Here is a 15,040-nt window from a genome sequence, read left to right as displayed (position 1 = left end):
GCCCGTGGTTTAGAAGAAATGTTTGTTTCTCAATTACACGTTTGTGTCGACGGCAGAGTCTGCCTCAGGCCCCAGGTGGGGTTCAGGTCTGCTCCTTGTCTCTCCGGGACCCGGATGGAGAGCCACCAGCTCCCCTTGACATGTCCTTCTCGTGGAGCAGGCCAGGGGTACAAGAGGATGAGCAGAAGCACGTCTTGCATCTGAAACCTGTGTTCAGAACTGCTTCACCAGCCTTCTGCCGACACTCCACAAGCCGGGGCAGTGGGGCAGCCAGGGGGGAAGCCATCTGCCGCAGGATGGGCTGCAGGATGGGCTAAAGGGCGAAGGCTTAGCTCGAGATGAGGTTTTCCAAAGCCATGGCCTCAAGGTGGCCCCCCGTCCCTCTGGTCCTGAAGCCCTTGGTTTGCAGAGCCCAGGTGGAAGGATGGAGTGCAGGGCTGGGCCAGCCTGGCATCACCACTTACCTGCTCTCATGAACTGTCCCGGCAGGCTGCTCCTCAGAGGCCCCGAGCTGCAGCTCTCTCTGCTGTGGCATGGGAGGGGGGCATCCCCCTCGGGCACCCAGGATAGACAGATGGCCTGTCCTCGAAGTGCTTGCCTTGAGAGAGACACTGACAGACACCACATCTCAAGCCTTTGTTTCCCCTCCATCTGGGTGGGTGCAGGGGCACTGAATCCAGCACGGTCCTCGGTACTGAGTGCTAGTCATGGACGCACTCTCATGTCCCTCGCATCGCACATCTCAAGGGAGACACTGGATCTGGGCAAGCAGAGGGGCAGGTGGAAGGCTGCAGCCTGAGCAACCCAGCCTCAGGGAGCCAGAGAAGCGTCCAGCCAGCCACCCCCAGGCAGGCTGGGGTCTGGGTGTCAATGATGGCAGGAGGACATATCCCTGCCCTGTGGAGCTCACAGGCTCTAGAAACAACCAACAGCTCTTATTACTACACCTGCAGCTGCCTTCTCATGTCCTTGCTTGTTGTGCTGGACATTTCCATAAGCAGTATTCAGCACACTGTCTGTGGTAGGCTGACTTGGCCCCAGAAAGATGCATCCCTTTCTTAATTCCCAGAATCTGGATGGGACCTTACTTAGCAAATGGGTCTTTGCAGGTGTAATGAAGTTAAGGGTCTGGAGATGAGAACATCCTGGATTATCTGAGTCAGTGGCATGTGTCCTTACAAAAGAGGGGAGGAGATTTCAGATAGGAGAAGCCACATGGAGGCAGAGCAGGGGTGGGGGGTGCAGCCACAAGCCACGGAGTGCACCATTGGTTGGGCAACCTGTGTGCGTGTGTGTGCTGTGGCCATGTATGTATATGTGTGCAGGATGTGTGCTTGCAATGCTGTGTGTCCACGCGTGTTCTGAGGCTTGTGTGTGCACAAGGAGCAGTGTGTGTGTGCGTGTGTGATCACAGACAGTACCGTGTACGTGTGTGCATGCGTGTGCGTGTGTGTGCTGTGGCCATGTATGTATATGTGTGCAGGATGTGTGCTTGCAATGCTGTGTGTCCACGCGTGTTCTGAGGCTTGTGTGTGCACAAGGAGCTGTGTGTGTGTGCGCGTGTGATCACAGACAGTACCGTGTACGTGTGTGCATGCGTGTGCGTGTGTGTGCTGTGGCCATGTATGTATATGTGTGCAGGATGTGTGCTTGCAATGCTGTGTGTCCACGCGTGTTCTGAGGCTTGTGTGTGCACAAGGAGCTGTGTGTGTGTGCGCGAGTGCACCATTGGTTGGGCAACCTGTGTGCGTGTGTGTGCTGTGGCCATGTATGTATATGTGTGCAGGATGTGTGCTTGCAATGCTGTGTGTCCACGCGTGTTCTGAGGCTTGTGTGTGCACATGCAGCAGTGTGTGTGTGCGTGGGTGATCACAGACAGTACCGTGTATGTGTGTGCATGCGTGTGCGTGTGTGTGCTGTGGCCATGTATGTATATGTGTGCAGGATGTGTGCTTGCAATGCTGTGTGTCCACGCGTGTTCTGAGGCTTGTGTGTGCACAAGGAGCAGTGTGTGTGTGCATGTGTGATCACAGACAGTACCGTGTACGTGTGTGCATGCGTGTGCGTGTGTGTGCTGTGGCCGTGTGTATATATGTGTGCAGGATGTGTGTCTTTGAGCTCCGGAATGAAAGCCAAGGGTGTGGCTGGACAGCCCTATGCTGGTACGTTGGAAGGAACCAGCAGAATATTCGACCACAGAGCCTCTCTGGAGAGACGAGTGCATGACTCCAGGACCCGCAGCAATCTCAGCAGAAGCCCACAGCGGAAACGGGGTTGTCCAGGAAAGACCCATAGCGGACGCTCGCGTCAGGTGGTGCGAGGCCCTGTGACATAGACGGGAGGCTCACAGAGTTCTTGAGAAGGTGACGTCAGCAGGAACACAGCATTTGGAACTGAGACGATAACATGAAAGGTGAAAGCAGATTTTTGAACTTCTCATAATTCTGCAGGCAGGAAGCAGGCAGATAAAACTGCTTAGCTGCAGACATGCTCCCCTTCATGAAAAGAGGAAGGGTAATCCAAGAGGGGGGCCGTGAGCCCAGAGGGCAGAGCAGGAACCAAAGACATGAATACACTCAGGCCTGGAAATGTAATATTTGCCTGCCGGGTTTTGAAATTGTTTGGAACTGGTGGCTCCCTTTTCTCTTTGTTTTCTCCCTTTTTGAATGGGAATGTCTCTAATCGTCAACATATGCCTGTTCCAACACTGTATTTTGGGAGCGGATAACTTGTTCTTGACTTGTATATGTTTATAGATGGAGAGGAAGTATGTATCAGAAGGGATTTCTTATTTGGGATTTGGGACTTTTGAATTGATTAGATTCAAATGAGGTTTTGGGGTTTTTTTGGGGGGATTTCGACTTGATATTGTAACGTGTAAGACTTCTAGGGATAGTGGGATGGGGTGAATGTATTTTACATGTGAGGGTTTGCATGGGAATCTTTGGAGGCCAGAGGGGAGACTGCGGTCAGGAGAAAAATAGCTACCACAGATGTCCACGTCTTCGTCCCCCAAACCTGTGAATCTGCTTCTGTAGTCTGTGTCAGAGGGAGTTGTGCAGCTGTGATGAAATGAAGGACTTTGAGACTGCGAGACTGCCGGATTACCCAGGTGGGCCCAATGCAGTCTGAGAGTCCGCATAAGAGGGAGGGGAGATGTGAGGACGCAAGCAACGTCAGGGACAAGATGGCGGATTCGAAGGTGGGGGAGGGGAGGGGGACCGGGTCAATGCAAGCTGGGAAAGGCAAGGGAGTGCACTGTGGTCTCCGGAAGGAGGCCATCTTGTTGACACCTGATGTAGCCCGTGAAACCCATTTTGGACTTCTGATCTCCAGAACTGTAAGATGATGAAATTGTGTTGTTTTAAAGCATGAAAATTGTGGTAATTGATTACAGCAGCAATAGGAAACTAATACAGGAGCCATGCTGATGGGGAGACCAGCCAAGGCAACAGTGAGGCAGCACGACAGCTGCTGGTGATGGGGGCCGGGGGCCGGGAAGTGGGTGTCGCAGGAGCCCCAGGACCAGCACGGCTCCTGAATGGGGGGTACCACTCTGTACCCATGCTGCTGACCCTCCAGGACGAGGGCTGGAGATTGACCCCCTGGATTTAGCACAGTGACGGTCGTTGACTGAGTAAGAGCATTTTTGGTGGGCCAGGGGAGATAAAGGCCCGGCCGGAGAGTACTCAGGAGAGGTCAGGAGGAGAGGAAATGGAGCTGGCAGGACAGCTCCGAGGGGCTCATGGTTAGGACTGTAAGTCCGTCGTCGTGGCCGCGGGGCTGTGGGGGTGGGCCGGGGCAAGCGCTGCTAAGTGGCCCAGTGGAGGGGAGCAGGGGGAGAATTACCGGGGTCTCGTCCTCAAGAGACGGAGGGCCTCGCGAGCACGGCAGGGCCGGCTGCTGTGGTTGCTGGCGGGGGTGGCGTGTGGCAGAGTTACTCGCGGAAGCTGTCCGCTGATTGCCTGAGCGACAGCGGAAACAACCCTCTCGTTTTCACTTGTTAAATGTGCTGAGCGGGCTTGAGGAAGGCGTGCGCTCGGCCGAGCCCCAGAGCTCGGCAGGAAGCAATAGTAACACACGGTACATGCAGCTTCGATCCTGTTGGGTTGGAGAAATAATATACCGCCCAACTAGTTTGCTTTGAATTAGACAAACACCCCGAGCCTGCCTGCTGCTGGAGGGCCGGCCGAGGGCTGTTTGGAGTGGGGCTCTCCACAGCGCTGAGGTCAGCTCTGTTTGACATTCCTGACGTGTGAAGGGCAGGCTTAGAACAGCAGCGCAGGCCGATGGGCCTGAGCCCCCTGGAGCTGCTCCAGGGGCCCCGCTTGAGAAATGTTTCGGTCCTAGACATTCCACCCCAAGTTTAAACATCTGTTGGTGCTTGTGGAAAATAAGGTTGGGATTGTTTGGTCACAGCCCACGCAAGCTGCCACAGTGCTGTGTTTTTAAAGCATTGGTGATGGGTATTTCACACTTTGACTCAGGGGCAGCAGCCCTGGGGCTGACGGCTGTAAACAGGCTTCCACCTGCCACTCTGCGATCCCTCGCTCCTCAGACAGAAATCCCAGGAACCAGTAGCTCCATTCCCTTCTGTCATGTCCTTGGTAAGTTGTGTCGGTGTCTGTGTTCTCTGTGTGTTCAGATGTTTGGAGACCAGAAGCCCCCGAGCCTTCCTTTGTCCCTCTGTCTGTCTGCCTTTGAGAGCCCTTGGGTGGGTCTTCTGGTTTCTCTGGTTGCTTCTCATCAGAGCAGACCCTTCCACACGCCGTGCCTCTCTCACTGCATCTCCAGCGACCAAGACAGGGCATAGCTTTTTGTGTGTTTGTTTTTTTATGAAGCTGACTCCAATTTGGAGCCCTGTTTCCCCTGAGATAGTATAAAAGTGTATTTCAGGCACTTGGGGTGCCCCTGCCTGGTCTTGAGGGAATTTTGGATTCTGTGTCTTCCCTACCCTGGCCTCCCTCCTTCTCCTCTTCCTTGCTAGGGCCAGGAACCTGGAATGCTCTCCATGGTATCCTTCTCACTGAGGCCACTTGGCACCTGCTGGCCCAACCTGCCCTGGCCTGAGTTCGACAGGACAATCTGTGAACGGCCTCTTGATCGTGCTGTTGTCTCCCTGCTGGAAGGTGTCCTTATGGACAGGGGTCTGTGTCTGTTTTATGGATTAGGCACTAGCACGGTGCCTGGCCCACAGATAATAATAAGAAGTCACATAGCAAACTTGGCTCCTCACTGACAAATGGGTCATGGCATTATAAACATACATACACACTATACACATGGGTCACTTGGGAAGTAAGGAAACTAAGTCTGCATGAGCGTTCATGGTCCTATGGACAGTGATCAGTAGGTCTGACACTCAAACGCAGGTCTGTTGGGTTTCAAAGCCCATGGTTTCAACCACTATGGAACCCTAACACACACACAACACAACCCATACACTATCTATCTCAACTTCTCTGTCTTTCTGTCTGTCTGTCTGTCCAGCCATCCACGACGTCTACACCCATACCTACACATCTCTCAAACTATCATCTAGCTACCCTATGATCTGTCCACCCATCTACCATACAATGAGGTACATAGACATACACACACACCCCTCAGTCCTTGAAGGTGCTTGCTTCCACCTGTCCTAAGCTGCCCCTGCCCCCATGTCTGCTCGAGCCCTCGGGATGGCCATCCCTGTCTGCCATGCCTTCCGGCTCCTTCTCGTGTTCCCTTTTTGATGGCTCCACTCACTCAGTGCCAGGAGGATGAGAATTTCACTTTGGAGCCCATCCCTGCCGGTCACCATCCCAGAGATGGTCCCCCCGAGCCATATAAAATACACCAACCCGTAAGGCCCCTTCACGACCCTGCTGAAGGTGGCCACTTATCTGCAAGGGGTGGATGGATGTAACTGAAGAGGATGAGACCCTTCTGATAACTTCACGTCCACGGCAAGGTTGAAGGTGGCAGTAACAGAAGTAGGGGGCCAAGAAAGGAGTTTGCATCTCGGCCTCGCTGTGTTTGCCACAGCCCTCTGTGGGGCCTCTCTTTGTCTCTCTTGGGATGAAAGCATTGGGCCCTGATCCCGGGTCCCGACTCACTTGCATAGCACCAGCTGGTTGTGAGTCCTGGAACAGCTAGCTGGCCGACATGGTGGCACTTGGGGGACAGGGGTCTTCCAAGGGCAGCCACGGCGGAGGGGGGGGGCTCCTTTGAATGGATTAAAACATTGGCACGTGACTTCTGTCACGTATTTGAGTTGTACTGAACTTCTGAAGTCAACCTCATTCCTTTTCTGGTGCAGAAACAGCCTTTGTGGAAAGCACAAATAAAGCCATTTTGTGTGTTTGATGTTAAGGCCTTAAGGTGAGCTTCTGGTCTGGGGGAGCTTCTGTCCTCCTTACTCTAGCTGGCCTTGACAGGGTGTTCCTGAAGCAGTATGCTTTCTGGAGAGAGGTCCTCAACAGTGGGCTAGGGGGACGGGGGGGTCCTGTGACCGAGGGATGTCCCCCCACCTCTGGTCATTTCCCTCCCTGTCCATCCTCCTTAAAATCTCTTCCACCTACAGAGGCGCATGGAGGTGCCAGATGCTGAGGCCGCAAGGGGGGAAAACCAGGCCCTGCTGGGACAGGAAGAGGAGAGGACAGGCTCCAGGGATAGCCATTCCTGGGGCCATAAGCCGGCTGGGGCACTTCCATGTGGCAAGGGTGGTGGGCAGTGGGGGCATAACACAGGGCAGCTGCCAGGGAGGTGAGTCCACAAAAGCCACCTACCCAAGTCCACCAGTGCCCAAGAGTTCCTGGGCAGCCTGACCTCAGTCAGAGGCCTCAGAGCCTCCAGGATGATCGAGTCGGAATTGGAACAGGTAGTCAAAACATACTGCCTCCTGAGGCCTGCGACACCCTGGCCCATCACACCGGCCACTTGGAGCGTCAGGGGGGGCCGGAGCCCTCTCTGGGACAGACACCGTGGTCAGTGTGGGTTTCGGACAGCAGTGTGGCCATGCCGGCTGCTTCAACAACATGGTCCCGGAAAGAGGCAAGTGGCACTTATGACTGTGTTTCCCAAATAGAAGGGGAGGTGAGACGACTAGGGTCAGCTCCACAGAGGGTGATGACAGACCCCCAGCATTTGTGACCGAGCTCAACTGTACAGTCACACCCAGGCCTGAGTGGGTCTAAGAAAGATGGAAAGTTATGGATCACATTTCCCCACCAGGCTGGTCCCAGACACCCAGCTGCAGAGTGGGACAGACCTGTGCTCACCAGCTGTGGGACCCTGGGCAGACCTCTGCCCCTCTGTGTGTCGGGATGGCAGCTATGGGTGGGATCCCGGCCTGGGAAGCGTCATGCACTGCACACGAGCCCTGGCCAGAATTGCTCAAAACTCCAACCACAACCCCCCACCTTTACCACTGTGCCCTGTGAGCCCACACAGTGCCGGCTGCTACACAGGACCTCGGAGCCCAGCCCTGGTGCGTGTATGCAAGCATGTATGTGTGTGCCCATACGTGTGTGTGCGTATGTGTGCGTCTGTGCACGTGTTAAAATGCTTCAGAGAACAAGCAGCCCAGGAATGCAGGGGTTGGACAGGACGTGGGCTATGCCTGGGGGTCCCTCCCCAGGGCTGTGTGGAGGCGGGTGGGGCTGAGGCTGCAGGAAGAGCCTACGGCCCCGGGAGTGTGTGGGGGATGCTGTTTCTCACATACTTTATTTCCTGTTTTAACACATGTGAATGTCCTGAAATAAAAAACTGTGAGGTCCCCATGAGAGTGAACAGGATTGCCGGGATTGAAACCATCTTCTTGTCCTGGAAACAGGGGTGCTCCCCCAGCCATGTGACTGCGTCCTTCCCTGTCTGCCCTTCATGGTCCAGTCCGGACAGCCCATCCTCTGTCAGCCCTGCCTCGGGGGGTGGAGACTCTGACGAGGGTCTTTCCCTAGCAGCCCCCCTGCGAAGTGCCCAGATCCCAGGCTCACTTGGCCTCCTCGCTGTCTGGTTCCCTGAACGTCTTCTCAGGACCTCTGGAGGAGCTGCCCCGGGAGCCCGGGACTTGGTGCTACCCAAGTCAGGAGGCAAAGGGTGGCAACAGAGGCCCTCATGCTTTAGGATTGGATTTCTTGACCAACATCACCCTTGGAGGAGTCCTGAGGATAGATACTCTCCTCAGAGGTTCCAAAGACAGCACTGGAGCTCCAGCTGGCTCCTTGTCAGCCAGGCCTTGCTCTGTGCTCTGGCAATTGGCATTCAGACCCTGGCTCCTGCACAGATGGGAAGGACCTGAGGCCCCCTGTGAGCTCTGTCTGTGCACGTCCCCAAACCCCCACGTAATGCTGGGAGGATGAGTTTCTGCCTGGAGCATGGCCTCGGCTGGAGCTGGGGGCTTCTGAGTTCAGGACGGAGTAGAGGCCAAAGAATGAGGAGGCCCACGGTGCACTTGAGGACCTCAGAGCAGGGGTGGCAGAGCATGGCCCACAGGTGCAGGGTAGGTGGGCAGGGCTGCAGCTACAACGGTAGAAGTTGGGGCAGGGGGCCGGGTTGTGCCTCACCCCCAAGGGCATTCTGGAGTCAGCACACTGTGCGTGGGCACTGCCATGGTGACAAGGGGTACCTTCTCTGGCACCACGCCCATCCCTGGGGCCTGGGTAGGCCTGGCAAGGTTCCCAAGCAGGGCCTGGGGGCCCCGTGGCCTCCTGAGGCCTCAGCTGCTTTCAAACATTGGCAGAGTCCAGTATCTGCCCCGCCCAACCCAGGTGATGGACATGACAGTGTGGCCAGGTCCAGCAGATCCAAGGGCACACCCTTTGGGATGAGGTTAAAAGCCACTTCCCAGTAAGCCTGCACCCCTCTCAGCCTGGGCACCTCTCGGATGAGCTGGGCATGACCACCATTCCATAGAGCCAGGAAGAGATCTGACTCAGGTGAGGCTGGAGGCCTTCTGGGGCTGGGCAGGGCATGGGAGAGGAGGGGGTTTTCTGGCTGCGGTATGAGATTTGAGGTCAAGGTCAGGGCACAAATCCCGAAAGACCCTCTAAATTTCAGGGGGTCATTCACCTTGGGCATGAGAAGCAAGGTTTGCAAGAATGGCTAGGCAAGTTGGGGAAACACCTGCTTCCTGGGTGGGGCAGGGTTGGGAGACCCCAGCCCTACTATAGATTGTGTCAGGGCTGCTGAAAAACTTGCCTGATTGTGGGTCACAAGCCCAGGGAGGATGGTGAGGCCCTTGTGAGGTGCAGGAAGAGCCTGGGTGGAGGGTTAGGGCATGGGCTGGGGTCCTGGGTGGGGGCCAGGTATGGCCTCAGGACAGAGACCCTGCCAGTCAGGGGTCTTTGTTTCTGCGTGGAGGCCGGCACCTTCCTCTAGGGACAGGGAACCTGAGATGGGCTCCAGGGTTGGAATTTAGGCAAGTTTGGGTTCAGCTGGAATGTCAGTTTGTTGTTCTTTGATGGAATTCAGGACCGTGGGCCAGTGTTGCCTGGCCTGGCAGGGCAGTCTGCCAGTGCGGGCTCCTCCCACAGGGCAGGGCTGGTCTGAGCCCGTGAGGAAGGAAGACTGAAGCTGCAGAAGCTCCAGCAGCTGGTGAATATGGAGGGACCCACGCGGCCTCAGAAAGGAATCTCGGTGGCCAGGTCCTCCAACACCCAGACCCTGCCTCATTCCCAGCAGGACACCCCCCCGCCCCCGGCCTGGGGCACCCCTGGCACTCGCTGCTTTGGGCTCCCCCAGTCCTCCCAGCCCCTCCCCCAGGCCCTGTGGTCACGCCATTGGAGGAAACTGGGGCCTATGTCTTTGGGACATGACCCCAGTTTGTGGTCATTCTTTGCAGACACACCCCTAGCTGGGGATGAGAGGTCGCCTTCAACCTTGGTTTGGGGTGGGAAATGGGCTCTGGTCTGTGTTAACCTAAATGGTATTTTACTCTTGAAGTTCCGGGACCGTATCTGAGGCCCGGCCAAATCCTGCCTGCCCTTGGAGGCTCTGAGATTTGGCTCATCTGAGAACACCAGGTAAGGTCGCCTGGGGTGCCCTGACTTGGGGGTGGACGGGAGGCCAGGTACCCCTCACTCACTGAGGCTGCTCTGCAGAGGGGTGGGCACCTGGCATCACCCAGTGGGAAGGACTGTGCCTTCTGCTGGGCAGGGCTGGGGTGGGCATGTGGGTGGGTGAGTGCCCCACTCTATGTCCCTGCCTGCTGGGTCACCTCTTCTGACACCCTCCCTCCCCTTGGGGATCCCCCTCCATCTTTGTCTGACCAGGTGTGGGCACACAGTGGGCTCTTCAGCAGCCCATCCAGGAATTCACGCCACGATTCCATGATCCGGGCAGTGGTGGTGTCATTCAAGGACTGGCCCAGGGCTGCTTGTGAGGGGCGGGGTGGGGGCAGTCTCATCTGCCCGGTGAGCAGGAGCAGGCCAGGCAGTAGACCCACAGTGGGAGAAAGGGAGGGAGGGAGGCTCAGGTGGGTGGGTCCTGGATGAGGGAGGCCCAGGCCATCAGGGCACTGGCACCCTTGGGGCCTCCAGCTGATGAGTGTGTGAAGGGGGCAGGTTCCCAGGCCACCAAGTTGTGGTGGCACCATGATGGTCCCGGTCAGCTTCCATGACGGCCAGAGGGAAGTAGCCTCCGTTTGTCCTTCTCAAACCTGGCTGTGCCATGAAGACCAGGCCTGGTCAATGCCATGAGAGGGGTAGTCATGTAGGCCCCTGAGCCCCAGGGGGATGTGTGGGGTGCTGTAGGCCCATGGGGGATGTGTGCGATCTGGCGAGGTGCTGGGCCGTAGAGGGTGTGGCTTTGACTCTGAACTGGGTGCCTTGGGAAGAAGCCAACACAGGAGATGCCATCTGGCCCAGGTGTTCACAGTGTCCCTGTGGCTTCCCCATGGAGAGTACCTTATGGGGGCCGCCAGGAGAGAGATGATAGGTAAGGGTGGAGGGAAGGGGCAGCTTCTGGAAGTGTTCAGAGGTCCAGGTTGGAAATAGAGGGAACAGGAGTACAGGGTGGCCCTGTAGCACCATGTCACACACCAGGGCCCCACACAGGGGTGGTCTCAGCAGGAGGGCCCAATGTGGCCAATTGTCCCATATCCACCCACCACTGAGCACTTGGCCCATGGCCTCATAAGCTCTTGGTGGGCAGAGGGTCCTTTCTGGGCTGATTGGGCCCCATGGTACTTGGGTGAGTGAGGAGGGACAGGCAGTACCCATGTGTAGGTCAGGAACCTGAGGCTGGAGGGAGGCTGGACGGCAGCCCCGCCCCCACACCCCACCACTAGCTCCACACGCCTTCCCTGGGGCCCAGAGGCACTGGGGCTGGAAAAGCACCTGGAACAAGTCCCACACTATTTCCCAGGGAAGGGGGGCTGCCCCTCCCCAGACCCTGCTCCCTGATTCATGAGACGGGAACCCTGCCCAGGCCGCCCACCCCTGTCCAGGATGGTCAGAGTGCAAAGCGCATTTCAGGCATCTGGATCGGATAACTGCCTGATAGCGTGTATAAATCAGAGACGGAAGTCTCCGGAAGGCAGAGCCACCACAGTTCATTCCAATGTGATGCATGCAGCAGGAGCCATGGCTCCCTGAGATTTAAAATCAGCCCAGAGAGAAGGGTCATGAAGCTGCCCACGCAAGCTCTGGCCCAGTGGCCACAGAGCCCTGCCCGTAGAGGGAGGAGCAAGTGACAGACCTCAGAGTGCCAGGGTGTGGGGGATGGGGGACCTGCTTGCAGAGCACAGCCGAGCCAGCACCCTGAGCCCTCACTGTGGCCGGGCTCCAAGCCAACCCCTAAGAGTCTGCTGCCCGCGTGGCCAGGCGGGTGTGTCTCTTCATCTGTCGCCTCCTCACTGTGTGAGCTCACCGAGTCTCTTACCCTCTCTGGGCCTCCATCTCCTTGTCAGGTCCTTGTGAGAGCTGAGCAGAGACCGCACGGAGGCCCTGGCTGGGGCAGTGAGGAGAGGGCAGCTCTCTGGGAAGGTCCAGGACATCAGGGACAGAGGACACACAGTGGCCAGATGGGTGGTCACAGGAAGGCTGGGGGGAGGAGATAGAGTGAGGCCCATCAGTGAAGGACTAGGATGGGAGCCAGGCCTGGAGGGGCCAGGTAGGGTGGGGGACCCTGAAACAAAACAGGAAGGAACGCCTGCCCTGATAGTGGGGTGCTACAGAGGGACACACAGCTCCCCAAGACCAGGATGGTCAGGTCCTACTGCCCTGTCTGCAGGAACTTGTCCCTGCTGCCCAACTTCCGTCTCCAGACTCAACAGTGGTCCCTTAGAGTCCAGGGCAGGCCACCACATCCCAGGCATGCCTCCATAGCCCCTCAGGGCAGCTGAATATGGGGTCTGCAGGTGGGGACGACCCCCCCTCCCAGGTGCCCAGCCCAAGGTGGACCTCCAGGCTCTCAGACAAGCTCTGAGTTCTCCATGATACCTGGTTTTCCCAGAAGGTGAAAGCTTGGGGCTTGTCCCCAAGGGGCTGTTCTCAGGACTTTGCTGTGTCCAGAAGTATGCCTTAAAACATCCCAACACAGACATCTTTACATGGGGCTGGGGTCTCAGGATATGTGCATTTAAATTTCCAGTAGAGGTTCCAAATCACTGCTTTATACCCTTGCACATGGTTTGTGAATATGCCCCTTTTCCTCACCTTACCAACACTGGATCTGGTCATCAAATGTTTTTCAACTCCTCATTTCTGTGATTAATGGAGACTGAATAATTTGTTGTGTTTATTAAGACATTTTATGTATCTTTTGTTTTCCTTTGCTGCTTTTGTATTGGGTTGTTCGTTTCTTCTTACTGACTTGTGGGTGCTCTTTACATATGATAAATCTCAACACTTATGCTTACCTTGCAGATACTTGCTCCCAGTCTCTTGCTTAACATTTTAGCTTTCTAGTGGTGTTTTCTCCATCACATACAAGTCCTTGGATTTCTTATAGTCAAATCTGTCAGTTGTTTCCTTAAGGCTTAGATTTTGCATCTTGCCTGTTTTTCTGGGAGTGTGCACTTTTCTCTTCTCTTCCAGTTCTTTTATAATTATACTTTTTGCCTTTAATCTATCTGAGTTTATTTTGGGTATGGGGTGAGACAGAGTGGAACCATTTTTCCACATTAAATCCGAGATATCAGGAGCCCTGGAGGACACAAATTATAGCGTAGGGGCTTGGAGCACAGGCTCTGGAGCCGGGCTTCCTGGGCTGGAATCCATGCCCTGCCCCACACAGCGGGGGTGCTGGCCACTTACTGAGACTGTTCCAGCCTCAGTTTCCTCTTCTCCAAAAGGGTTCGTGTGCAGCGGGAACACGCACTTTTGTGTAAACCACTTGGGAAAGAGTCAGGTGGTCTGACAGAGCCTGCATCAGCTCCTGGGGTCTTCCCAGCCTCCAAGCAATTCCCAGACCCTGGAGTCGCACCTCTTCCTGCTTCCTTCAGAAGAGAGGAGGAGGGTGGGGTACTGCTTGGAAGGGAAGAAGATCGGCAACCTCCAGGTGAGTGAGACAAACTCCTGTGTGCCCTGTTGACCTCGGGATAGAGACATCCCCACTGCTGGTGGCTTCTGAGGAGAAAACAGTCGCAATGTGGTCGTGCCCAGCCATGTTCTGACAAGTCTGGAGAGGTCCTGAGATCTGGAAGTGCGTGTTAGTTCATGCGTCTGCTGAGGAGAGAGCATGGAGCTGGGAGAAGAAACGGGGCTGCTAGGTGTCCTTCGACTGATACCCCAGGGTCAAGCCTTCTCACCTGTGAAAGCCGGGGCAGGCAGCACAGGCATGCACCGAGAGGGGAAAGCGTCCCACAGGCTGGCACAGGTAATCGCTAGCCCTTGGGGGCTAAGCTCTGGGGGCTGGAAGCACACTCCCCTGGGCTCTGGCCCCTCACAGTCTGGCCGGACTCCCAGCTATGTGGCAGCCTCTAGCCCAGGTCCACTGGGGCTGCCCTGGGGCTGACCTTTGTGACCCTAACCCTAATCCTCCACATTTTGCATCTTGCCTCTTTCCCTGAGAACATGCTCTTTGCTCTCCAGACAGACTCTGGGACTGGCCCCTGCGCCTCTCTGCCTCCCTCCATCTCCTCTTCCCCTGCTGCTTCAGCTGCTTGCCATTTCCCTGCTCAGAGCTGCCCAGCAGCCCGGCACTTGCTGGTGAAAGACTGTGTAAGGAAGTCTGGGGCTAAGAAAGTGGTAAAAAAAAAAAAAAAAAAGAAAAGAAAAAGAAAAAGAAAAAAAGTGGTTGTTAATTTGGGCTCAAATGAGTAAGGGGAGAGGTTAAGAAAAGTAAGAGAAGTGGAGTCCAGACTAAGAGTGGGAGCTAAGGGGCGCCTGGGTGGCACAGCGGTTAAGCGTCTGCCTTCGGCTCAGGGCGTGATCCCAGCGTTATGGGATCGAGCCTCACATCAGGCTCCTCCGCTATGAGCCTGCTTCTTCATCTCCCACTCCCCCTGCTGTGTTCCCTCTCTCGCTGGCTGTCTCTAAAAAAAAAAAGTGGGAGCTAAGCATGTGTGAGTTGTAGGGACTGAGTGAGGACCCTCACAGGCCACCATTGCTTGGAGCCAGGTCGACCTGGGCTGCTGGGGGACAGAGCTTGATCACGAAGCAGGAGCCACAGATCCAAACCACCTGGCGGGACCCCTTCCCTGAGCCTCTCCTTGTGTGAAAGAGGGGAGATGGGCTGGCTGCCCAGAGGGTCCTGAAGAGACCCTTGCCTCAAGGAGGGGCACTAAAGGTGGCCCTTGGCCCCGTGGTTACCCAGCAGCCCTGCCAGTCCCCACGGCCAGGGGTCCAAAGTGCAGAAACTTCACGGTCAGTGCTGGAAGGCTGGCAGCAGCAGCAGAGGGAATGCTCTTTCTCCAAATGGGCTTGTTGGGTCCCCCAGAAGGAGGTAATACTGAGTTTCCCCCTTTACGAAATGAGTGGCCTCGAGCCTGCCTGACATTTCCAACTTTATTAATTTTTGTCACACTGTGTTGCTGAGATGGGCTTCCCCTGCTGCTCTGTGGTGATTAATAGTGCTGAGCTGAGCACGGTTGCAACACTTTCCTGTAAAACGAACTAAA

The 15,040-nt window shown here is 56.1% G+C and overlaps 1 long non-coding RNA gene across 1 annotated transcript; it reads left to right on the top strand.

The window, feature by feature from the left end:
* Positions 1–9,683: 9,683 nt before the first annotated feature.
* On the top strand, positions 9,684–14,292 carry LOC103665850. Its single transcript, XR_005837284.1, has 2 exons — positions 9,684–10,001; positions 13,274–14,292. It is a non-coding gene; the product is annotated as an uncharacterized LOC103665850 (long non-coding RNA).
* Positions 14,293–15,040: the final 748 nt, after the last annotated feature.

This window comes from Ursus maritimus, unplaced genomic scaffold (genome assembly GCF_017311325.1).
Source record: "Ursus maritimus isolate PB19 unplaced genomic scaffold, ASM1731132v1 scaffold_24, whole genome shotgun sequence".
NCBI lineage: Eukaryota > Metazoa > Chordata > Mammalia > Carnivora > Ursidae > Ursus > Ursus maritimus.
Note: the sequence above shows the minus strand (reverse complement) of the source record. Positions and strands in the feature narration are given on the sequence as shown.